The sequence below is a fragment of the Vulpes lagopus genome, chromosome 3 (assembly GCF_018345385.1).
Source record: "Vulpes lagopus strain Blue_001 chromosome 3, ASM1834538v1, whole genome shotgun sequence".
Classification (NCBI taxonomy): domain Eukaryota; kingdom Metazoa; phylum Chordata; class Mammalia; order Carnivora; family Canidae; genus Vulpes; species Vulpes lagopus.
Window position 1 is genome coordinate 116,599,171 of NC_054826.1, and position 26,019 is coordinate 116,625,189.

Genomic DNA, 26,019 nt, shown 5'->3' on the forward strand with positions numbered 1-26,019 from the left:
TGTTCTTTTTTTTTGGATGAGGCAAATGAGGCACATAGAGATCACATGTGCATGCGCTCACACACACACTTTTAGAGTCAGAATAGTTCAGTTCTTAATATGGTTCTGTCATTTACCTTCTACATGACTTCAGGGCAGTTCACCTGGTCTCCATTTATTTCTTCATTTCTGGGATGCAGAATAATTTACTGCGATAATTGAAAAGACTATTTATAAAATCACTGGCAGACAGTAGATACTCTACGTGAATGCCTCTTTCCCCAGACAATGACCTCTGATAACTTGTCCAAACTCTGATTATTCAGGGACATTATTAAATTCTTAAATTGGAGAAGTGGACCTCTGCTTGGCTGGCTCAGTTCTGACTTATCCAACAGACCAGGTCTGAGTCTCTCCCCATCCTTGCTCCCCTATTTCTTCCATAGCCTCCCACTGACACAAGCTTCATGGATAAAGTTAGGACTCTGGGTAAGTGATCTGGGTTGGAGTTAGGGTAAACCTAAAACAGTTTACTTGATAAATACAAGAAGCCAAAAGCTTGCCAGTTTGCTTTTGAGGTTGTGAAGCAAATGTGAAAGTGCCAGATGTGTATTTTGGTCAACCACATCCAACAGGCCATTTCTAAGGCCACAGACCCCCAGGTGTGGAAGCACAGAGATCTGATGTGGGTGGAGATTTGCTGTGAGCAGATTTAAACACAAGCTGTTTGTCTGGGGATTCCAAAGCCGTCTTCCCATCAGCTCCAGTCCCTTCCACCTCGGCCCCTCCCCAGCTCCTCACAGAGGAATACATTGACATTTCGAAATGTATTGATTACAGGAGCAGACTAGGTTTGGGCAGGGGAAGGGGGAGAAATTGATTGATTTTATTATTTGTGGGAGGAAAAAAGAACAAACAACGGTGCTTTTGTTTGGAGGACAAAACCAAAATTATCGGTTGAATGGGGCTGAATTAAGCACTTAAAGTTCAATCTTTCCAGAGTGCTGACAATGCAAGTAGAGATCAATACGGAAACAATTTGCACCGTGGGGAACCTGGGCTGTGGGTATTAACAACTAATTATACCAAGTTTTCTGCAGGATTGGGTTAGTTCTCTTAAAGGTTGTGATATCTCGGGACTCACAGGCAATGTCCAGGACAGGGATCTGGTTCCCAGAGCTGCAAGGCCACAGGTCAAGGCCAGGAAACCCACAGACACTTACGTTCTGTGGAGCCCACTTCACAGCTAGATACTAGTAAACCAAGGTAGAGTAAGCCTGTCATATTTTTAACAGAATTTTAAAATATAATTACCAGTGGCAAGGCCGATCTTTAGCAAGGAGCATTAGTATGGCCATACCAGGGGTTAAAGTACTGAAATCCCTGCACATTTGTTAGTCAACAGCCACTCTTGGGACTTTCCAGACCCCTGTTCCACCCTGACCTAAGAACTTAAAGGTTAACACCTTACAGTAAGGATTGCTTCTGCAGGATGCACCCCAACATTCTGGTGAGTCAATGCCCATAGCCCGTGAATGGTTGAATATTTTGATTATGACCCTAACCACATACAATGGCTTTTTATGATCAGCTAGTTACTGATGAAGAAAAGATGTTGGTGTATGGAGCCACTGCCAAGAAGGAATTCTTGAGATTTCTTTGGTGCAAAAAGGTGGTTTTATTAAAGCATGGGGACAGGACCTGCGGGCAGAAAGGGCTGCACTGGGGTCATGAGGAGTAGTGGATTATATACTTTCAAGTTGGGAGGGGGTTAGAGACAGCACAAATCTCCAAGGTATACCGGAATCAAGGTTTCCAGAGGGGACTAGCTATCATTAGGAAAAGATAATTTATTACTGTCTAGTATAAAACTCAGTCATGAGACCCTTCAGTTGTATATTGGTGGCTCATATGCTTGGGGATGATGGCCAACATATATCTTGGGGAGTAGAGATAAAGGAAGTTTCCAAGGAATTTTTACGTGTTAAAGTAGACTCACAGAACACCTGAGTGGGGGGGAGGGGATAAGAAGGGGAATCAGCTAAGATTGCCTTTTGCCCTTAGCAAAGTATTAACATCGAGGCAGCTGAGTTCCCAGAGGAAGGTCACTCTGCTTGTTTCAAGGACTCGTCAATGGGCTATAACTAGTCAGGAAATCTTTTTTTTTTTTCTTTGCCTTTATTTACCACATCAGTTATCAGTAGTCAGTCTATAAACCCAGATGCATTCCTTTGAGGGGGGGGCATGTTTACTGTATATAAATAAAATCATACACCGTATGTATGCACACACATATACACATGTATTTACTTATATATAGCTCCATGTGTAGCTTTATATATTAATTACTTACATATTATATGTAGCTCTATATATATGAAGATAAATTAACAGTTTAATCAACTTAGTTATGATTGGGAGATATTTCCATGTTAATACACATAAATTTATCTCACCTTTTTAACATCTCATGGCACTCAGTGGTAATTCAGCCACTCCCTTACTGATGGATATTTAGGTGGCTCCACTTTTTCACTATTACAAACAATGCTGTAATGAACATCTTGAACATATGTCATTCCACACATACCTAAACATTTCTGTAGTACAGATTCCAAGAAGTAGAAATGCTGCATTAATGGAGATGTTGAGAAACTAGTCACACTTTCTTTTATACACAAATGACAACAAATGTGCCCCCATTTACCTGGTTTGCAGAAATTAACCTCTCTCAAAGTAGTCTCTAGTCAACTTGAAGAGCGCCCATGATGTGTCCATCTGCACTTAACAACTGGAGTCCACCAAGCTCTTTTGTGTCTGCTCTGGCACACATTTGCTCACAAAGAGGCTGGGGGAAGCTTTACTGCTGTTTCAAGCCAACAGATTATTCCAGATGCCCCCAAAGCTTCCAATCTGTTGAGCTGCCTGAGAATAGTGAAAGGCAAGATTCCCTGCAGAGCCTGGGAGAATGGCCCTCTCACCAGCCCTGTGTCAATTGTTACCCCAACCCTGAAGCTGCTTTGCTTGTCTCCAGAGCCATAAAGAGACCCTCTGACAGTTTTGATAACTTCTGGCCACGATATCTTGCCTAGGATATCACAAGCCTCCCATGACAAAGAGCTGTCCGTTTCTGTCCCTCTCATCAGAGGACCTCAAATGCAGCACAGAGGGCAAGATGGAAAACAGATGCCAGTCTTTCCCTCTGTCTCCCTACTTCCCATAACAAAAGCTCCAGGGCCCAGGAGGGGACAGAGGAGAGGAAAGTACAGCTCACAGTAAAAGCCATCTAGACCTTCAGCTCAGTCAACCAAAATGCCCCACGACACAAGCATTTTTATTCATCCCACAAAGGACTTGAGGCAGCTTCTGAAAAGGTACACAACACAATAAAATTGGAAAATGTAATTAAAAGACAAAGCCAGGGGAAATATATATGGGATAAGAGATGAAGAACAAAAGGAAATGTATCTAGGTTCTGCACAATTTTTAGATATTTCAACTCCAACTGGATTCCAAGCTCCCTGGCTGCCAAAGGAAAAAAAAGAGAGGGGGAGAGTGGGGGTTGATTAGACTTATAGTATCCAGATCCACAATGTGCATGAAGAGAGTTCCCACATTTTTCACATTTAGGCTTTAAGGGTAATCATGAAGAAAAAAGTAGAAAGTAAAGATGACATGACTCTCAGTTTCTCAGTACAGTTCTGTCTGTACTTTGAAGATGGTCCCAAGAGCTGACAGCCCAGCCAATCCTCCTCCCCACCCCACCAGGCAAAACCCTTCTGAGCTGACTTGATGTGCTGGGCCCCATTTTAGCTCACCCTACCTGCAATGTCCACTCCCCTCAGGCCACCCCTCATCCTTGCCATCTGTCGCCCAACCCCCTCACAAACCTGACAAAACCCTGAGCACCCAAGACTGTCCCACGAACCCCTCTAAGACTCTGGAAGATCTGCTTCATCCTCCAGGGAAGACAGCCCTTCTTCTCTCTGGCCACCTGACTAACCAAGTATATTTCTGATCTCTCCTTTCTAATCGTCCTACACACACACACACACACACACACACACACACACACACACACACACACACACGAGGATATGACAGGAGGCCATTCCAGTTTGTACCGAAACTACAGAGTATTTTCACCACCTCCCTTCTTTTATTTCATTGGAAACTGTTAAACATTAAGAAACATCATATAAAAGTCCTGATTTCTCACTTTTTAAAAATTGGGCCAGGGATCCCTGGGTGGCGCTGCGGTTTGGCGCCTGCCTTTGGCCCAGGGCGTGATCCTGGAGACCTGGGATCGAATCCCACCTCGCGCTCCCGGTGCATTGGAGCCTGCTTCTCCCTCTGCCTGTGTCTCTGCCTCTCTCTCTCTCTCTGTGACTATCATAAATAAATAAAAATTTAAAAAAAGAGGTGTTTCCTTTAAAAAAAAATAAAAAAATAAAAAAAATAAAAATAAAAATTGGGCCAAAAAAATGTTTCTGAAGGCAATACGGTGTCTCCTCGTAGGTGAATAACAGTTGACCCTTTAAACAGAGAATAGCACCTCCAGCCTGCCAGAGTCCTCTCCACTCCCTATGCTTTACCTGTCACCCACTCCGCTCACCATGTTTGCAAATCTCAGTCTGGGCAACTAATGCTTAAATTAAAAAAGCAAAAAAGGCAAAAATAATAATAATAAAAATACAACAACAACAACAAAAAACCCAAAACCCCACCACACACACACACACACACACACACACACACACGGAAAAGACCAAAGGGGTGAGCAAAGTTACACTGAAAGACCGGAGTTCAGACCCGTGACTTACCATCCATCTTCTAGATCCAGAAAATGAGGGGTCAGCCTCGAAAAGAGAAACTCTTTCCACCTCTGACAAAATTACTTCTTCTGACTGGCGGAGGCCCTGTTTTCCAGGATGGGGGAATTTGCTGACATCTATAAACCGTGGCAACTTTGATGAAGGGGTCAAGAAGGGGGCTTTCTATGATGGGTCCATTTCACTTCATTTTGTGCTTGAAAGGTCTCACCCTGCCAATGCCCTTCCCAGCCCGACCCTCAGGGGCACGCCAGCACGTTAGGCTGACATCACTACAAAGATGAACTGCAGGCTGAGAGGCAGTGGATTCCTTTCCCAAGCAGAAACAAAAACAAAACAGAGGAGGTGGGTTGTTTTGTTTTGTTTTGTTTTGTCTCTTCCTTTCCTTACAATAAATTGTTGCATAAAACCTGTAGCTTGTTGACCAGAGGTGGGCTGGAGTACTAGGTGTGTCCTGGAAGCCAAGCCTTGAACGCCATCTATGTGCAGAGGGTGGTACCGCAGGTGCCATTCCTTGAAGCAGGTACTGCACCTGTGACTTCTTGCGGACCCTTCCCCTCCCCTATCCCATCTCCCATTGCCTGAAGGTATCAGGAGAAGCTGTGTGCTACAGTGGGGGGCAAGGGGCTTTGCAGTCAGACCCTGTCACTTCACTAACTGTGGAGTCTGGGGAAATTTGTTTCCTTATCTGCAAAATCGGGATAATCATGCCCATTTTACTGGGTGTTTGGAGGATTAAGTAGGAAAAACTATACATAATCTAGCATACAACATAGAATCAACAAACCTTCATTCTTTTCTCCCGCTGCCCTATAAATTTACTCATCCCACAGCCAAGTAACACTGGAAGGGCTGGTTTTGCTCACCTGTAAATCAAGGATGAGGGGGGGGACCCCCAGGGTTGTCGGATGCAGAGGGAACATAACCAATATATACATCTCCTGGCACCTAGTGAATGCTCAACTGCTAAGAATGGGAAAGGAAGGAAACTGTAAATCAGGTTCTGATCAGTTACAGGCACTGAGGTTATATGAATACATGAGATGATCATAAAGGCAAATAAGACAGTCTTGTAGTGAGAGAGCCAAACGTAAGTAATAATACAAGGTAATAAATTAGATGTATGAACAAAGTACACGTCAATATAGCCTTCTAGGCTGTATCCATTACTAAACTTAATTTTCATATGCACCCAGCAACAAAGGACTGTAACCCCAAATTGCCAGGACTCAGAGCCAGGACTCAGAGAAAGTAGGGACGCACCCTGAACTTACACTGTTTCCATTCCCACATCTCCCTTGCTCCTATTCCAGATCTGACTCATCTTTACTTTCTTCCCCAAAATGGACTCCCCATTTCTGCCACTAAAAGAGAACAAATTCCAATCTTCCTTCCTACTCTCACCTCTCCCCTGCCCCAGTACTTCATCAGCCGGAAGGTAAGTCTATTCCAATTCTCCATGTCTCCCCCATTAGACTCTTTCACCTCACCCATGCAGGAGGCTTCTCCCTGAGCTCTCCGCTCTTCTCCCTCCAATCCCTCCCGTGGGGACTTCCAGGGGGTCCCACACTTTCAGTGTGTCCTGCCGCAAGTCTAAGCTATCTAGGCTGCTCACCTTCCTGCAACTAGCTTTTCCCAGCTACACTACCCCACATGCATCTCTGCTTTCCCTAAACACAGATGGGTACTTCCCAATTCTGCCTCCATCGTAAAATAACCTGGGGAAGCTTTACAACACGGTTTGCCAATAAGCATATGAAAAGATGCTTGACTTCACTAGCCATCAAAGAAATGCAAATCCAAGCCACAGTGAGATCCTGTGCCACACCCGGGAGAATGGACACAGTAAAAAAATACAGACAACAATAAGTGCTGGTGAGGATATGGAGATACCTGAACTGTCCATGCACTACTGGTAGGTACTGAAAATAGTGCAGTTACTTTGGAAAACAAAGCCAGCAGTTCCACAAAAGGCTAAGTGTAAAGTTAAACTTATGACCCAGCAATTCTATATATATATATATATATATCTCCAAGAGAATTAAAAACATATGTCTATGTAAAAACTTACACACAAATGGTCATAACAGCATTATTCATAATATCCAACCATCCTGGATTAAAATTCCTTGATTGAGGCCCAGGAGTCTGCATTTAACAAGAATCTCTTCTTAGACATCTTGCAAGTGGAGAAGCACAAACTTACAGAACCAAACGAGTCCAAGGTGTGTGTCACAGCCAACAAAATCATACCTTTAAGACCTAGCTCCACCTGCATCTCCAACCTCCTGTCTCACCACTGCTGCCCAACACCTGTTGCTCCATGTAACAGAAATGACCTCTCCCTTCCCCATCCCATGGCTCCTGCAACTAGCCTCCAGGCCTCCACTCCAGCTTCACCTCCGCTGGCAAACTTTCCCTGGGCTCCCAGCCTCCTACAAATGTATTCACTGGAGCCCTGGGCTTTTCAACCAGGAGAGACCAGGCTCCCCAGAGGATACCTGGCTGATATGGAGATAATTTTCATTGTCCTAATAAGGGCTGAGGAGGTACTACTGTCATTATGATGCTACTAACATCCTACAATACACAGGACAACAACACAGACACATGCATATGCATGCACGCACACACACACACACACACACACACACACGCACACCTAAGAATTATCTAACCCAAAATGTCAATAGTGCTGACATAGAGAAAGCCTGCTACTGATTATTGTCATGTGGGTTCTTCAAGGGCAGGGGATGTGTAAGACTCAACCACATAACCTCACTAGGTACAGAGCCTGGCACACAATAGAGGTGCAGTAAATATTAGTGGAATGGATTATCTGTTCTCTTCATCTAGCACTTAGGTGTGTTCATTTATACTCTATCTTATTCTAAAAAAGAACTGTAGTTGTCAACAAAAACATATCCAATACAAAAGGGTAAAATAAACAAGTGAGAGAGTCTTAGAAGGAAAAGATAAGATGAAGCCATAGGTGGGCTGCTTTAGGTAAGCATCAGAAATGATTATTATGGGGGCGCACTTGGGTGGCTTAGTTAAGTGTCTGCCTTCAGCTCTGGTCATGAACCCAAGGTCCTGGGATCAAGTCCTACAATGGGCTCCCTGCTCAGTGGGGAGCCTGCTTCTCCCTCTCCCTCTGCTCTTCCCCCTGGCTTGTGCTCTCTTTCTCTCTCTCAAAATGAATAAATAAACTTCTTGCAAGATACATCTATGAAGGCAAGGGAAATAAAAGCAAAAATGAACTATTGGGACTTAATCAAGATAAAAAGCTTCTGCAGAGTAAAAGAAACAGTCAACAAAACTAAAAGACAACCTACAGAATGGTAGAAGATATTTGCAAATGACATATCAGATAAAGGCCTAGGTTCCAAGATCTATAAATAACTTACTAAAGTCAACAGCGAAGAAACAATTCAATCATGAAATGGGCAAAAGACATGAACAGAAATTTCACCAAAGAAGACATAGACATGGCCAACAAGCACATAAGAAAATGCTCCGCATCACTTGCCATCAGGGAAATACAAATCAAAACCACAATGATGCTACCTCACACCAGTGAGAATGGTGAAAATTAACAAGACAGGAAACAACAAATGTTGGAGAGGATGTGGAGAAAGGGGAACCCTCTTGCACTGTTGGTGGGAATGTGAACTGATACAGCTACTCTGGAAAACTGTGTGGAGGTTCCTCAAAGAGTTAAAAATAGATCTGCCCTACGACCCAGCAATTGCACTGCTGGGGATTTACCTCAAAGATACAGATGCAATGAAACGCCAGGACACCTGCACCCCGATGTTTCTAGCAGCAATGTCCACAATAGCCAAACTGTGGAAGGAGCCTCGGTGTCCATCGAAAGATGAATGGATAAAGAAGATGTGGTCTATGTATACGATGGAATATTACTCAGCCATTGGAAACGACAAATACCCACCATTTGCTTCGACGTGGATGGAACTGGAGGGTATTAAGCTGAGTGAAGCAAGTCAACTGGAGAAGGACAATCATTATATGGTTTCATTCATACAGGGAATATAAGAAATAGTGAAAGGGATTATAGGGAAAAGGAGGGAAAATGAGTGGGAGATACTAGAGAGGGTGACAAAACATGAGAGACTCCTAACTCTGGGAAATGAACAAGGGGTAGTGGAAGGGGAGGTTGGGGGGGGATGGGGTGACTGGGTGATGGGAACTGAGGGGAGCACTTGATGGGATGAGCACTGGGTGTTATATATTGGCAAATCGAACTTCAATTAAAAAAATATATTATATATATATATTGAAATGAAAGAAATAATGATGACAGCCATAAGGTAGAGAGGAGCTAAAATTTGATTCTGGGTTTCCTGTGGGCCACAGCAACAAGGGAAACATGATATTCATGACATCTATCCAATAAACAAACCTCCGCTGCTCATTGCTCAAGGGAAGCACACTTCCCCTGAAGCTGACTCATGACAGACACGAGTAAAGGAGGGAGTAAAGGAGGCAACCCTCTTAACAACATCAAGACAGCAGGAGTCGGGATCCCTGGGTGGCGCAGTGGTTTAGCGCCTGCCTTTGGCCCAGGGCGCGATCCTGGAGACCCGGGATCGAGTCCCACGTCGGGCTCCCGGTGCATGGAGCCTGCTTCTCCCTCTGCCTGTGTCTCTGCCTCTCTCTCTCTCTCACTGTGTGCCTATCATAAATAAAAAAATAAAAATTTAAAAAAAAAAATTTAAAAAAAAAAAAAAAAGACAGCAGGAGTCTTTTGTGATGATATCTTCTTACTCCCTCTGGGTCTTTTATCTCCTTGCTCGATCTCATTTCCTTTGCCATGTGCTTGGTAGCTTCTCCCTATCTCTTGAGAACAGATGAAAACAGACATGATGTAAGCAGAAGAAGTCGAGGTTTCGGCAGCCAGATGTGCCATGTTGCATCTCTGCCACCACCATGAGAAGACCGTGCCTGGGTGGTCCCCTGAGTCCAAAGAGGGTGAGAAACACACAGAGTGGGGCTTACTCAAGCCAATCCACAGACTTGTGACCTGCCATAGAACCAGCCAGCTGAGCCCATCGTAGCCCAGCAAAGCCTCTGAGGACCTATAATTGCATGAGCAAACCCAGATACATGTCACAGAGCCTCCCCAGCCATCTCCCCAGAGCATGAGCTCAATTCATGTCCAGCATGACATGCCAGACTGTGGGGAGGGTTTGTTATGTGGCACTATTCTGGCACTAGCTAACTAAAACATCTCCCTCGTGCAAAGGTAAAGGATGACACCCAAAGCATGGCAAATATAAGTAATCAATACATAAATATAAGCAACCTTTGGCTTATATTTAGGGAGTGACTCCTTCATAACAGACTGCATTTCTCCCAAGTGATCACCACAGAGCTGGACACTTCAAGATATTTGATGTAAACATGTCAATCAGCATTTGATTAGGAACACAGCCAAGCTGAGGTATGTCAGAGAAAAGCTGCAATGAACCAAAGTCAAAATGCTCGCAAAATGGGACAATGACTGAATCAGTCTGTACAGACTCAGGTGTTCTAAACGCCCTCCATCCAATGAGATCTGCTAGAGGACTTAAAACAGATGATGCAGCGGCAAGCTTCCCAGTCTTAGTTCTCACATGCCATCCATCCTCCTGCACATGGTTGGGTCCTTTCCAACTGCCTCAGACCCCTCAGGAAGAGATCCAAGAACTCTCTTGATCTCTCACTCTTGCACATGGCTCCTCTTCCAACTCAGAGACAATTTCTGTACTTCCCTCCGTTGGGTTACAGGCCTGGGATCTCTGGCTTGTCTGCTCAGGAATTAAAAGGCTCAAACCCTATCTATACTTACATTCTCTCAATTCCTCATGCAACACGACGGTAAAAGTCATGAACTGTGCAGTCAGGCAATCCTCGTATTTCTATAGCAGCACGGCCACTTGTGTGCTGTGTGACCTCAGGGAGGCACTTAATTTCTCTGAACCTCAGTCAGCTTAACCATACAATGGATATAATAATACTTACCTACCTTAGGGTTGTTAGGATTCTTAATGGTAAGACATATAAAGTACTCAGCATAGTCCTGGCGCATAGTCAGTGTTCAATGAATATGAACTATTATCATTCAGCTTTGAATTCAGAGCAGACTGGTCAGATAGAGTTCTGTGGGGTGGAATAAGGAATGAAGGCAAGAGGACCTACTATGAACATCTACTGTGTGCTGGCAGCTGTGCTGGGCACTTTAAATGGGCTCTCCCATTAATGCTCACCACCATGCCCTGCCTGGTTATCACTGCTGCTGTAACAGGAAATCAAGTGTGAATTTTCCAATTGTTCTGGAATTGATGACTATGGCAAGCAGTTGGCTTCTAGCTCAGGGCAGGAGATCTCTGAGAAAAATTACTCCTGGGGAAGAGGATCATACATCCCATGCCTGCCCAAGATGGTCCCAATTTATACCTGTTGTCTTAAGATAACTATTAATAACTCTCCACTCCCTTTCACGCTCAGTAGCATCCAAGTTTAAACAATAAATTATACGGTCGACTACCCTGGAGCTGGGCATGGGGGTGACCAAAGGAAGGGGGGCCTGGCATCCCAATCCCTGAGCTACAGAACCACGAGGCCCCTCCAGTGCTGTCATCAGAGCAAAGCCAAGTGAGGACTCTCAAGAATGTTTTCTGTAAGCAGAGCATGAAAGCAGAGGATACAGAGAGCATCCCTCCTCTCAGCCCTATGCCCTCAGAGCTCTTTCGGGATGTCCATGATTCTATGGTACAGGAGGAAGCCAGCGAAAAGCTAGGAGGCATCCAGGGAGCCGGGAAGTTTGGGAGTTTGGAGTCATGGATGACAGAAAGGAGCAATTTCACTTTTAATTTTTTGAGGAACTTCCACACTGTTTTCCACACCAGTATGTATTCCCACCAACAGTGCACCAGAGTTGCTTTTTCTCCACATCCTCACCAACACTTGTTGCTTGTGTTTTTTATTTTAGCCATTCTGACAGGTGTGAGGCAATACCTCATCGTGGCTTTATTTTTATTTAAACTTTACTTATTTGAGGGGGGGTGCACACACAGAGGGAAAGAGAGGGAGAAGGAGAGGGAGAAGCAGACTCCCCAGTGAGCAGGAAGACCGATGCGGGGTTTGATCCCAGGACCCTGAGATCATACCTGCACCGACAGCAGACACTTAACTGAGTGAGCCACCCAGGTGCCCCTCATCGTGTTTTAATTTGCATTTCCCTGATACAACACTGTATGTTAATTATAACTCAATTTTTTAAAAAAGTATAAGAAGTTAAAAGAAAGGAGCCAAAGGGAGGATGGCTGGCCTTCTCTTGGAGTCTTAGGTATAGATAGGGCACAGGGAAAGCTGGAACCTAGCCCACCATCAAGGACAGAGCTACTGCATTTGAAGTCTCGAGCAGCAAGCAAACAGACCTGGTGTTGGCCAGAGTGAGATCAGAAATGCCAGCTCGCAGCAACGGCCTTGCCAAGGCACAGAAGGGTTATGCCTCCAGTTTCCTTCTCCCTCCTCCCTCTCAGCACATCAAGGAGAGAGGTGGAGGTATAAAGAGCTGAACACCCCCTACCTTCTCAGGTCCCTGCCACTGGGGAAGGGAGAGTTTTCTTTGGGTCTGAAATGGGAGGTTTAAACTGGGCCTGAGATTTTTAATAGCTTAAACGAATCAGAAAGATAAGAGATCTGCCACCCAGTGGGGGTAGGGAGATTTAGCACACAGTTGATAATAGGATAAAAAACAAACACTTCCCTGTGCACGTTTTCGGCTTTCAATCCTATGGAGTTGAAACTCCTTCCCAAATTACCTGTCATCTCTTATATACAGTATAGTAAATGCTTTACATACTTTGGCTCACTTAAACCCCACAACAGTCCTTACCCCCATCTAACTGAAGAGCTAAAGTAACTTCTGCTGGAAAATCAGCAGAGGGAAGATTTGAACCCAGGTCTGTCTATCCTTACGGCCCCAGCTCTTTCCTCAACAGTGAACTGTTTCCTCCACTCCATCTGGGCTCACCTCAGGCCTGGGCGTCCCCGGGGCCTCCTCAATTCCTGTCGCAGGCCATAGCCACCACCTGGTAAATGGCACGCAGCCTCTGTGGAAGAAGATTCTAATTGTGCCTGACCACAAGGTCTGCAGGGAGTTAATAAATTATTCCAGGAGAATATTTGCACTGAAGGCCTTATTGACCAGAGTCCATTTCCTGAGCTGGCATATTTTTCCCCCAGCAGCTTTGCAGAGCAAGTGCGAGTACAGATCTTGATGCCTCACATATAGGGTCCCTCGCTTACCGTCAAGGATACAACTTCACAATCTGCCCCCAGTCAAGGATGGCAAAGGACACTGCCATCGGAAAGAGTCAGATTTGCTTTAGGGGTTCCTGGTTTCCACAGAAAAGGCATTTCAGTTTCATTCTTTGTAGGATGAATGATTGCCACTTTTCTCCCCTCCCAGCATAATCTCTCTGCCCACAACTGATTATTTGCAGCACTGTAATACCCAGTGAACAGAATCAAACCCAAATGTCTACCAGTAGGGAAATGCCTTTATAAACCATGGCATATCCACCCAACAGAGGGCTAAAAAATCATAATAAAAGAATAAGGAAGAGGTGTCTGGGTAGCTTAGTCGGTTAAGCGTCTGACTCTTGATTCTGACTCAGGTCATGATCTCAAAGTGGTGAGGTCAAGCCCCAGGTTGGGCTCTGTGCGGAATGTGGAGCCTGCTTGAGATTCTCTCTCTCTCTATTCCTCTGCCCCTCCCCTTGCTCAGTCTCTCATTTTAAATAAATAAATAAATATTTTAAAAATAATAAGACTCAATACCCCCAATATAAAGTGGTCTCCAATTTATAACTTTTAAATGAAATAAGCAAGGTTCAGAAGAGAGTACGTGATTTTTTAAAAAGATTTTATTTATTTATTCATGAGGGATATACAGAGAGAGGCACAAGCACAGGCAGAGGGAGAAGCAGGCTCCTCACAGGGAGCCTGATGTAGGACTTGATCCCGGGACCGGGATCATGCCCTGAGGCAAAGGCAGCCGTTCAACCGCTGAGCCACCCAGGCATCCCAAAGTACATGATCTTATAGAGGAAGGAGATGAGAAAATATTGTTGCTTACATTAGCAAATTGAAACAATAGAAGGATAAACCAGCAGAAAATGGTCCTCCTGGGTGGAGAGAGTAACAGGAATGGAAGTGGCATTCTTGGAGGCAAAGCATGGAATAGAGTACCAAGAAAGGAGGAGTGTGGGGGTGGTCTACCCCACTAGAGGCTGCCAATAAGGTGCATTGTTTGTAGAGAATTTTAAATAAAAATAATAAAACTAAGGGGATCCCTGAGTGGCTCAGCGGTTTAGTGCCTGCCTTCGGCCCAGGGCGTGATCCTGGAGACCCAGGATGGAGTCCCACATTGGGCTCCCTGCATGGAGCCTGCTTCTTCCTCTGCCTCTGCCTCTCTCTCTCCGTGTCTGTCATGAATAAATAAATAAAATCTTTACAAAATAATAATAATAAAACTAAGTACGATGCAATGTGATGTCCTAAAGTAGATCCTGGGCCATAAAAAGTGGTATTAGTGACATTAGTGGAAAAAGTGGTACAATGTGAATAAAGTATACATAGCTTAATAGTATTCTATAGTACTATAGTAATGTTAATTCCTTAGCTTTGACAAAGGTATCATGACTGCATAAGATGCTAATCTTAGGGGAAACTGGATGAAGGGTATATATAGGAATTCTCTGTGTTATCTTTCCAGCTTTTGTGTAAATTTAAAATTATTCCAGAATAAAAGGTTTATTTTTAAAGATATATGAGATATGCTGAATGGCAGATGAATGAACGGGCATTTATGGAAAGAGACGGAGGGAAGCAACTCAAGGTATTGTGCTTTCTATTACCACCGTGTCTTGACAATGCTAAACAGCGTGGGTGCTCAAACACCCCACTCCTGCCAGGGCAACTACCTTGCACCCTGCCCCCATGCTCTGAGGGTACATTTTTAATACCATTCTTGGTTTGGAAATAAGTAAATGCTTTACGGGTCTAAAACTAAGACAAACTTTGAAAACAGAAAGGAAAGAGACATAACACTAGGCCTAAATAACCCAAATTTGAGAACCATCAGCATGTAGTCTAGGTTTGGGCAACTCTTATCAAAATCCCACAGCAGTGACAACCTGGGTAGAATTCAAGTCCAGCTCCATCTGAGCTCAGATCCCACAAGCTTCCAGATAGATCTCCTCAGAAGTGACAAAATATAAATAAAAAAGCAAAATGGAAACTGGTAGTTCTTCTTCTGCCCTTCTGAGAAGTGTCAACAGGAATACAAAGATTTCATTACCAAGAGATCATATCAGCAGTCTGCTCTGCCAGGGAAACCGAGTTAGCAGAGCCTCATCAAGCACTGAGCCTAACACCAAGCGCCAGTGGGAAGAGCAGAACACAAGCTGAGGACCGGCCCTTTCCATTCAAGTCACCAAGTACTTCCTTTGAGCATCCTTACCTCAGGGAGCCCCTCATCATGGACGCCCCCACAAAGAACTCATCACTGCCTCAGCTGTGTGACGTTCCTATTTAATCTCAAAACTTCTATTGTTTGTTGCAAGTTTTTTTTTAAAGATTTTATTTATTTATTCATGAGAGACACATACACAGAGAGAGAGAGAGAGAGAGAGAGGCAGAGACACAGGCAGAGGGAGAAGCAGGCTCCCTCCAGGAACCTGACGTGGGACTCGATCCAAGGTCTCCAGGATCATGCCCTGGGCTGAAGGCAGTGCTAAACCACTGAGCCACCCGGGCTGCCGTATTGTTGCATGTTTTATGATTATAGCCTCCAGTTCCAAGCCCCGCAGCTATCTGACCACCTTGGAGCCTTAGAATTAGTTCCTTCCTCTGCCCCATTTGCCACCCCAGGTATCTGCATGGCTCATCCCTGGTTTAGTCAGGTCTTTGCTCAGAGCCAGCTGTTCGAGAAGTCTTCTTTCATCACTCTATCAAAAGTGAGGCACCCACATAGCACCTGTGTGGCTCCATTGGTTGAGTGTCTTGACTTTTGGTTTCAGCTCATGTCATGATCTCAGGGTTGTGAGATCGAGCTCCGTGTCAGTCTCCACGCTTAGCAGAGCATCTGCTTGAGATTCCTTCTCTCTCCTGCCACTCCCCCCATTCATGTTCTCTCTTTCTCTCTCTCTCTCTCTCTCTTTCACTAAAATAAATGCATAAAATCTTTTAAAAAAAGGGGGGGGGAGGCACCTACTCTCTGTCCCCTTACCTATTTTATTTATCCTCATAATGCTGTCTCTTGACATCTATCTGCCTGTTGACAGGTTTTCTTTGTGTTTCCTCTTTGAAAGCTCCAGAAGAATAGGGCCTGTTGATGATGCACCACTAGAGCCTGACAAATAATAGGTGCAAAGGCCCTGAGGTACACAAGACTATGGCAAGCTAACAGAGCAGGAAGAAGGCCAGTAAGGCAAGAAGGAGAGTGCTAGGCAAGAGCTATAGAGGTTCCAGATCCAAAAGGCCTTTGCAGGCCAGAGCAAGTGGTCTGGGTTTTATTTTGGGTATTGGAAGTGGTCTGAGTTTTATTCTGGATATTGGAAACCACTGACCACTCATCTCCAGAGCACAGTCTTTCCCTTCTGGCAAAAACTTTCTCTTTGCTTTAGCTAAACCCAGTTTCCTTGCACAGAGAAGAAAGGAGACATTTCGATTCACAAAAGGACCACTTACACAAGTAGGTTTATGTTAGATTTTGCACCAGAGTCCACTGGGTTCCTAGTTTCTAAAGATGACCCCTAACATACATGCCATTCTTCATGTGAAGAGGCAGGGCTGTTTTCCCCTCTCCTGTAAGCTGGGTTGGCCTTATGAACAGCTTTGGGATAGAAGCAATGTGCCAGACCCTCCGAGCCTTTAAGAGAACTGGCAACATTAATTTTCTTACCATTAAAAACTAGCTTCCATGCTGGGGAAAGCCCAAGTCACATAGAGAAGACACATGGAAGAGAACTGAGGCACTCGGGCTGAGCTCCTAGCCAAGAGCTAGCACCAATTTGCAACCATGTAAGCGAGCCACGTTGGAGGCTCTGGCCGAGTTGAGTTCCCACATGACTGCAGCTCTAGCTAACGTCACATAGAGCAGAAGGTTTGCCAGCTGAGCCTAGCCAACCTCCAAAATCACAATAATAATAAATTAGTTTCAATCCAATAAGTTTTGGGGCTGGTTTATATGCAGCAATCAATAACTGAGACACTCAATCTAATAACTACTTAGTCTCCTGGGTTCCAGGATTCTTTCAGTGTAGTAATAAGCCTGCATTAAATGCACATTACAAATGAAAAATACATCATGATTTTAGAAACTTTAAAAATCCGCTCAGATTTAGAATCTGAGAATCAAGAATATGGCCACTTGATGACACATACATTCCAAGTCCTCCAGATTATCACATTTACTTCAATTACATGTAGATAACAGAACAAATCTTTAGACAACTCAGACTGCATCTGGCTTATCACCTGGTTTGTTCCTAAATTTATTGCTTCTTCAGGGCGAGTGGAGGACATGTCCCTCTCTCTCTCTCCCCTCTCAGGGCATATTTCAATAACACTTCTTTTTGATGAACTAATACAAGACACAGAAGCAGTCCTAAAACTCAATTTATGGAAGTCAGTGAAGACCAGAGTTTGGATTGAAACTCCCAATCTTGCCTAATTAATGACACATATTATTGCCCCTGTTCCCCTAACTTGAAAGCAGCCTCTAAACCTTGACGTGTTTTCCCAATGATAGAATGCAACAAATGAATTAATGTCCTAAGGGACCATGGCAGGAATAAAGGGAAAGCCATGAAAGATAGATGATGTCTCAACTAATTTTATGATTTATCGATCTCCACTTTGCTCATTTTGCAATGTGGGAGAGCTCATTTTTCTGCCAGGCCCACACTGGTGTCACCCTTGCTAATAGATATGATTACCATCCCCAAAATTGTGTTTGTGAGAATACGAAGTGTGGCTTCCCTCTGCTGCTGACCTCAGCATTTTTTTTTTTTTTTTATTATGTGTGTCGGACCTGCCAAGAACCAAAATTGATGCACTTATCCAGGGACTCTGTTGGACGGTCACAGGCATTTTTCTCATTTTTCTTCCAAACAAGTTCATCTTTAAGCAAGTACAGATTCACGCTTTAAATTACTGAGTTGACACATCATCTGTTTTCAGTGTGTGTAACCTCACAAGGAGGATCTTTTGTGTGGTACAAGAGCAAGAAAGGGGAGAAATGTGTCACCGCTAACCATTTCTGGCCCACGTGCCAACTTGAGTTTAAAGATGTATTTGTCGGGAAACAACACAAACGGATTTGGATGGTTTGACAATCCCGTTCAGCCAACGCTGACTGGGTACAGGTACTGTGCTAAGTATTCTTAGGGGTGGCCAGTCCTTCAATAAATACTTATTTGGCACCCTCTATATCCTGAGTGCTAGGATCACAAAGTAAACAGAAGGGACAGGCTCCTTTGTCATGGAAAATGTGCCCTAAAGAGAAAATATAGAATGTCAAAGGCAAGGACTAGGAAGAAAGTAGAATAGAATGTATTCATCGACTATGCTACACATCCAGTGGCTTACAATGATGGGCATTTATTCTTGCTCATGGATCTACTGTTTGGCTTGGGTTTGGCTGACCTAGGCAGGGCTTGGCCACCAGCCACCAGTTCAGTTCAAGTCCATTCCACGTGCCTCTTCTGTGACCTGCAGGTTAGTCAAGGTATGCTACTCTCATGGCTGAGGTAGAGGTGAAGTGTGCAAGCCCAACAACTCAGTCACATCTCAAACCTCTGCTCGTGTCATGTCCACTAATATCCTATTGGCCAAAAGAAGTCACAGCCAAGCCCAAAATCATGGAGTAAGGAAGTAAACTCCAACCACAACTGGAAGGGGAAGGGAATAAACATCTTCTGGGCAATAATCCAAACTATCACACAGAATGATGTGACTAGTGATGCTTGGGTGGCTCCGCAGTTGAGCATCTGCCTTCGGCCAAGGGTGTGATCCTGGAGTCCAGGGATCAAGTCCCACATCGGGCTCCCTGCATGAAGTCTGCTTCTTTCTCTGCGTGTCTCTGCCTCCCTCTCTCTGTGTCTCTCATGAATAAATAAGTAAAACTAAAAAAAATAAGAATGATGTGACTAAAAATGGGCCCATTGAGGAAGCACTAAGGAAACATAGAGAGCTGTAAACTTTGTCTGAAGGTGTCTGAAAAACTTCAGAGAGGAGGTGACATTTGAGCTGGACCTCAAATGAATCATCTCAAATGGCACCAAGCCAGAAAGCAAGGAACATCTCAATCAGATAGACTGGGTGTCACAAAGCCACACCTATGATAAGCACATTGGAAAGTACATTGGTGAAGCAGAGGGAGAACAAGTTCTCATGAAGGCAAATGTTAGTGGTTTAAGAGCACAGGAGCCAATGTGCTTGGATCTGCACATATAGAAGAAGGACGCCACCAGGCATAAGGTGGAAACAGGTAAGTACTATTCCACATGCTATTCAAAGATATCTGTTATAACCTCACACCTGTTAGGATGGCTATTATCAAAAGAAGAGATAACAAATGTTGGTGGGGATATGGAGAAAGGGGAACCCCTGTGTCATGCTGGTGAGAACAGAAATTGGTACAACCACCACAGAATATGGTATGGAGTTTCCTCAAAAATCTAAAAATAGAGCTACCCGATGACCCAGCACTTCCACTTCTGGGTATATATCCAAAGAACAAGAAAACAGGATCTCAGAGAGGTAGCTGCACCCTCATGTTCACTGCAGTGTTATTCACAATAGCCAACACACAGAAACAGTCTAAGTGTCTCACAGTAGATGAATGGACAAAGAAAATGTCACACACACACACACACACACACACACACACACACACAGGAATATTATGCAGCCATAAAAAGAAGGAAATACTGCCACTTGTGACAATACCGATGAATCCGGAGGACATTACGCTAAGTGGAATAAGCCAGCTACAGAAAGACAAACACTTATAAGCAGAATCAAAAAAAATCCAAACTCACAGAAACAGAGTAGCATGGTGATTACCAAGGGCTAGAGGGAGAAGGAGCAGGGGAATAGAGAAATATTGATCAAAAAATCCAAACTTCCAATTATAAGATGAATAAATCCTGGGCATCTAGTGTACAGTGTGGTGACTACAGCTGACAATACTATATTGTATATTTGAAAGCTGTTAAGAATAGATCTGAAAAGTTCTCACCACACACACACACACACACACACACACACGCATACGGTAACACTGTGAGGTGATGAGGGTGTTGACTAACCTTACTGTGGTAATTATTTCACAATATATATGTGTATCACATCAAACCATCATGCTATACACCTTAAACTTGCACAATGTTATACGTTGATTATATCTCAATAAAGCTGGAGTCAGAGGGAGAGGGAAGATCTGTGATGTAGTATACCCAAAGTGATCCTCCTGATTTGCCATGATTCTGCAAAAGGCAGGCTAGAGATTTGAGGGAGTCAATCTGGCAAAGATAGTCTCAGAATTGAAGAACTGAAGGGCACAGACCCATGTCTGCCCCAACTAGCTTAGTGATTTCTTTGCTCTTCAGTTCTTCTTATATGAAATGACAGAAGTTGCACAACATAAGCTAATAATACAGCAAATTACAGGCTCTTGAATACCTGTTGAACAAACAAATGAATATTTAATGCAGCATTATTTATAATTATAAAATTATAAATTACACAAAGGACTATAGGGCTATAATTAAATTAGGGTATGTTCATACCTTGGAATATTATGTAGCTATGTAAAATTTTCTAGTAAAAAAATTCACTATTGAAAATGTGGAAAATACAGAAAGATGTCAAGAAGAAAATAAAGATTACTCTCCAGAGATAACCTCTATTAACATTTTGGAGGATGTCCTTCCATTCCATGTGGGGTTTTTTTGAGTGTGTAGGCATTATGCACCCATGTGTAGTTAGCTAACACAGCTGAAAGCATATCAAATTTATGAATTTGGATCCTGATTTTCTCCCTCATAATATTATTTTGAAGTGTTTTTCCATACCTATAGATTTTTGCAAAACAGTTTAATGACATAAGAAATTGGTACTGATTTTACAAGGATGGAAAACTGGGAAACAAAATCACATATTCAATATGATCTCAATTATACATTTCATAGAGACAGGTGTGTATGTGTTTTGTGTAGGTCTGTATGAATCACTGTAAGGAAATGTACCCAAGGTTGACGGTGATTGTCTTTGGGTCATGGGGTTACAGTTCCCTGTCTCCAGCAATTGGCTTCATTTCTATCTCCATGAGTGCACACAAGAACACACATACATGCCCAACTGTCCTCACCTGCCAGGCCTTTGCCCATGCTATTCCCTCTACCTGGGATGCCTTTCCCTCATTTCTATTTATTTAGATTCTTCATATGTCCAAAACCCTCTTCCAAGAAGCCTTTTGAAAAACCACTGCATGAATAACGAAATTTGTTTAGACAGGCTCTACATAATATTACAAGTTATAGACATACCATAATTTATTTAATTAAGGGGCTTTGGGTAATTTCTCAATTTCTCTCCTGGTTGTGCCACACTAGGGAAGTAAAATCATCCTTCTGATCCCAATTCTCTCATCAGTAAAATTATAATAGTAGCTGCCTCAAAGGATTGTTATAAGGATTAAAGGAGAGAATGTATTTCAAAGATCTGCCCCAAAGTAGTCAAGTTCATTTCAGTAAATATCAACAAATGTCAGGTCCCCTGTCCTCCTTCCTAGTATCAAATCTCTGCACTATTTTCTGGGTAGTATTTTGCCTATATATTCACTATATTCTGCCAAAGTTTACTTTTAAGTCTCCTGGAGTCAAGGATGATGTAGTTGCTAAGAACAAAACCTCCAAATTAGTCAGAGTTGGCTTGCATCCCAGCTCTGACATCTTCTAGCTGTGTGAGCTTCAGCAAATGATTTTGCCTCTCAACGCCTCAGTTTTCCCATGTGAGAAATGGGTTTAATGTTTGGGGTTTGGGGGGCTCAAAGGATAAGGTACATGAAGTTCTTTGAACAGTGTGTGGCATACTGGATGTGCCAAAAAGGTTTGTAATTCCTACTTCATGGGGTTATCATGAAGATTGAATGGATTTATGTCTGTAAAACCCACATCCAGAGTCCTGGCAGGCATGGAGCAAGCCCTCTATAAACATGAATAATATAATCCAGTGTTTGGTAAACAAATCCAATGTCCCTTTCCCCCCTGAGTAACTATATAGATATTAGTCAATCCCTTTCATACCAAAATGGCCTGTTCTCTCCAATTCACTGGGGTTCCCCTGAGCTAACTTAGCCATCCTCTTCCTCCCCTGACCCCATCCTAAATGAATGGATTCCTGGAGCCAAGTGGGATGGTCCTCCCTCACCACAAGGGCCCAAGGGCCAGGTAACTAATATCTGGCTAATTGGGAGCCAAGCAGAAACTGGCGCTGGAGGACATCCGCCAGGCTTATTGCATTTCCTTCTCCCATAAAGGAACCCTACGGCCCAGCCCAGCCAGCTCCTCTCATCGACCAGCTAATGGGGTTACAAGATTCGACTCCCCAGGAAGCTGACTTTAATAATGGGATGCCAAGGAAAGAATGGTGCTAGCAGGGAAAGGGAGGAGGGCAGGTGAGGGTATGAATCTACAGCTGAGTGACACATCCTATATGAAGTTGATTCATGTCGGAGCAAATCTGGGCAGGGACCAGCTGATTCTGGCAGTGAAGTTATTGCTCTGCCAGTTTAATATTTCGCCATCTGCTAACTGAAGGCTCCACTGCCTGCTGGGTCCTATAAAGACTTTTATTTATTATATTACACATGGCAACATCTGCCACCGGATGAGGCTGTACTCGGCGCCCTAATTAAACAAACACACACTCTGCCACGGCAGAGGGCTGGGTCTCACTGCGAATGAGCAGAATTGTTGCAGATAGTTAAAACTTGGAGTGTCCTGGCATGAAGAGTTTTCCCGAGAAAAGGCAGCATGCAGAACGTTCAGCTCCCCTCCTGATGGTCACTAAAGATTTATAGTCGATTAAAAATAGGCTGGAAAAAAAGCTCTTAAAAGATAGGCTGGGTTTTAATCTCCTCCATCCTGTCTCACTTCCCAACAGAACTTGAATTTTAGGACTTGGTTTGGCCAGCAGTCAGAATTCCTGGTCTGCTTTTCCTATGGCATGGTCCCCAGCTGTGCTACCTTTCAGTCACCCTGTGGCTCTCAGGAACGCTGAATGTCCATGCTGAAACAAGAGGCCCAATAGATTTTTAAAAATGAGTTTCTAGGGGTTCCATTCATTTCTTCACCTGTGCCCTCACTCAGTAAATACTGAATCTATTAAGTGAGCTGGTGAATTAGGTCGCCTACATTTCTGCCTCCATAAAACACACATTTGAGTGATGTCTTTGAATGGACAAATAAACACGACAATTAGAGATTCTGGTAAGTGCTAGGATGGAAATAGAGGGAGTGACATGTTACAGAGTGCCAGATATGGGCTGGTATATGGCAGCATTAGTGTCCTATGGCTGCTGTACCAAGTCACCACAAACTTAGTGGCTTATAACAACACAAATTTATTATCTTATAGTTCTATAGTTCAGAAGTCCGACATGGGTCACACAGGGTCAAAATGAGGGTGCTGGAAGGGCTGTGTTCCTTCTGGTGGCACTAAGAGAGACTATGTTCCCCTTACTTTTCTAGCTTCTAGTGGCCACCTGCATTTCTTGGCTCCTGGCCCCTTCCTCCACCCACAGAGGCCACAACAGAGCATTTCTGTGACCCTGTTTGCATTGTCACACTTTTTTCTCTGACTCTACTCTTCCTTCTCCCACTTTTAAGGAGTCTTATGATTCCATTCACCCCTTCCAGATATCCCAGAACAATCTCCCTCACATACAGAGATTAGTAACCTTGATTCTATCTGCAATCTTAACTCTCCTTGGCCATGCAACCTAACATATTTTCACAGGTTGGAGAGATTCTGATGTAGACATCCAGCAATCATAGGTTGTTATCCCACCTGCCATGAGGGGCACAGGGCTATTTTAGATACAACAGGCCTTAGGAGGGCTTCTCTGAGACGTGAAAATGAGAAAATGACACAAGCAGAAGGAAAAGGAAGTGCAAAGATCCACTGGCAGGAAAGAACTTGGGAGTATTAAACAGTGTTAAAGGGAAGCTAGCTGTGGGCTTGAGGTAGCCACACAGTTGTGGGCCAGGAAAAGGTGGTCCAAGATGAAGCTGAAGAGGTAAAAGTGGGTCAAATCCTGTAGAATCATACATGCCTTATGGAGACAGCCTGGTACAATGATTGAAACACCAGACATAAGAAGGGAATTTATTTCCATTTAGCATCTAATTTTTAACAAATCCTGTGCCAGAACCTATAGATATATCATCTTGTTTAATTCTGCAAGTACATAAGGTATGCTTTGCCATTCCCTTCTTATGGATGAGGAAGTAGTGACCTACACAGTAAAGTGGTGGAGAACAAGACTTAACCCTGTCTGACTGGCTACTGATCTGACTCCAAAGCCCATGCCCTCCTGCACCCCTCTCCCCGCTGCAGGCTGTTATCCAAATGATTCTGCCTTCTATGCATGTGTGACTATGATGCCACATCACTCTATCTCCTTCTTCCTCCTTCCATTTGATAGACAGGCTTCAGAACCCAAAAATAACATGCAGTCAAGTATCCCACTCGCTTGTGCGTTGTTCGTTGCTGCTTTATGAAGAAGTGTGCATTAAATTCTTGTTTATCCTGAAGAGGCTGACTCATTGAAGAAATAGAGATTTACATTCTCCAATCCCACTAGGGAAGATATTAGTTGGAACACTTGGCTAAGTTGCTGGAACAGGTAACCCAAGATAAAATGGCTCAAATAAGGTAGGGATCTATTTCTATTTCACATACTGGTCCAGAGGTAAATACTCTGAGGCTGTCATGGTTCTTCTGCACTTTGCAATCAGCCATGGGCCCAGGATCCCTCTATCTTACTGTTCTTTCTTCCAGATTATTGTCCTCATTCACACGATTGAATGAAATTGTCTTCCCACAACCCCACTAAATTCCCCACCTGCAGGAAGATGTTAGAGAGGATAGAATGCAAGCATTTTCCTTTCAAATGGCGTGACTTGAAGTTGCACACATCACTTCTGCTCCCAACCCATTGGTAGCTACTTAGTTGTATGCCCATGCATAATTGCAAGAGAAGCTGGGAAACAGTCTCTCGCTGGATGGCCATGTGCTCAGTTAGAGCTTGTGAGGTTCTACTTAGAAATAGGAATAGGATAAAATCAGTGCCAGGATATAACTAGCATTCTCTGCCACGAAGGATGACTGCCCTTATTTGTTGATCTAAAGTCTAGTCCTTCCTTTTCCACTGCATATTGCTTAAAAACAAACAAACAAACAAAAGCCACAGTAAATGCCTGTTGTCCAGAAAAGGGAACCAGATTAATTTCTCTTTTTCTTTCAGGGACTTAAGTAAAAATGGCCTGGGCCTGAGTTGATCCTCCTTAATTTCCTGTCCCTAGGAAAGGCACAGGGGTGGTGGATAGATACACAAATCTGATCTGGCACGAGACCTCTTAAGGGGAGAGTCCTTGGGACAGAAAGCTCTGTGCAAGAAAGAAAGAATGTGGTGCCAAGAGCTGTAGCTAGGGGAGCCCAGGGAGTCAAATGCAGATGTGACTGGAGAGGGATGACTATAAGAGTTATCAGGTTGCGTTGTAGTGAAGCCCAACAGTGACAGATCAGTGCTCGTCAGCGCCATCTGTGGCAGTGACGAGCACTAACACGATGACAAATCCCAGGGCTTTTTCTCTTAAGAGTGGAAGAAGAAGGACTTCTTCTATTTTCTTTTCTTTTTTTAAGATTCTATTTATTTATTCATGACAGACACAGAGAGAGGGAGGCAGAGGGAGAGGAAGACTCCCCACAGAGCAGGGTGCCTGATGCAGGGCTCAATCCAAAGAGCCCAGTATCACCACCTGAGCTGAAGACAGATGCTCAACTGACTGAACCACTCAGGCGCCCGGAGGACTTCTTAACAACATAAGAACCCTGGTCTTAC

At 43.8% G+C, this 26,019-nt stretch overlaps 1 long non-coding RNA gene across 2 annotated transcripts in view; it reads right to left on the minus strand.

Moving 5' to 3' along the window:
* LOC121488277 overlaps positions 1-12,919 on the minus strand; it is a 106,128-nt gene extending 93,209 nt beyond the window's left edge. For both annotated transcript variants that reach the window (XR_005987008.1, XR_005987009.1), the window contains exon 1: positions 12,853-12,919. This is a non-coding gene — a long non-coding RNA (uncharacterized LOC121488277). The remainder of the gene's footprint in view (positions 1-12,852) is intronic.
* Between the last annotated feature and the right edge of the window lie 13,100 nt (positions 12,920-26,019).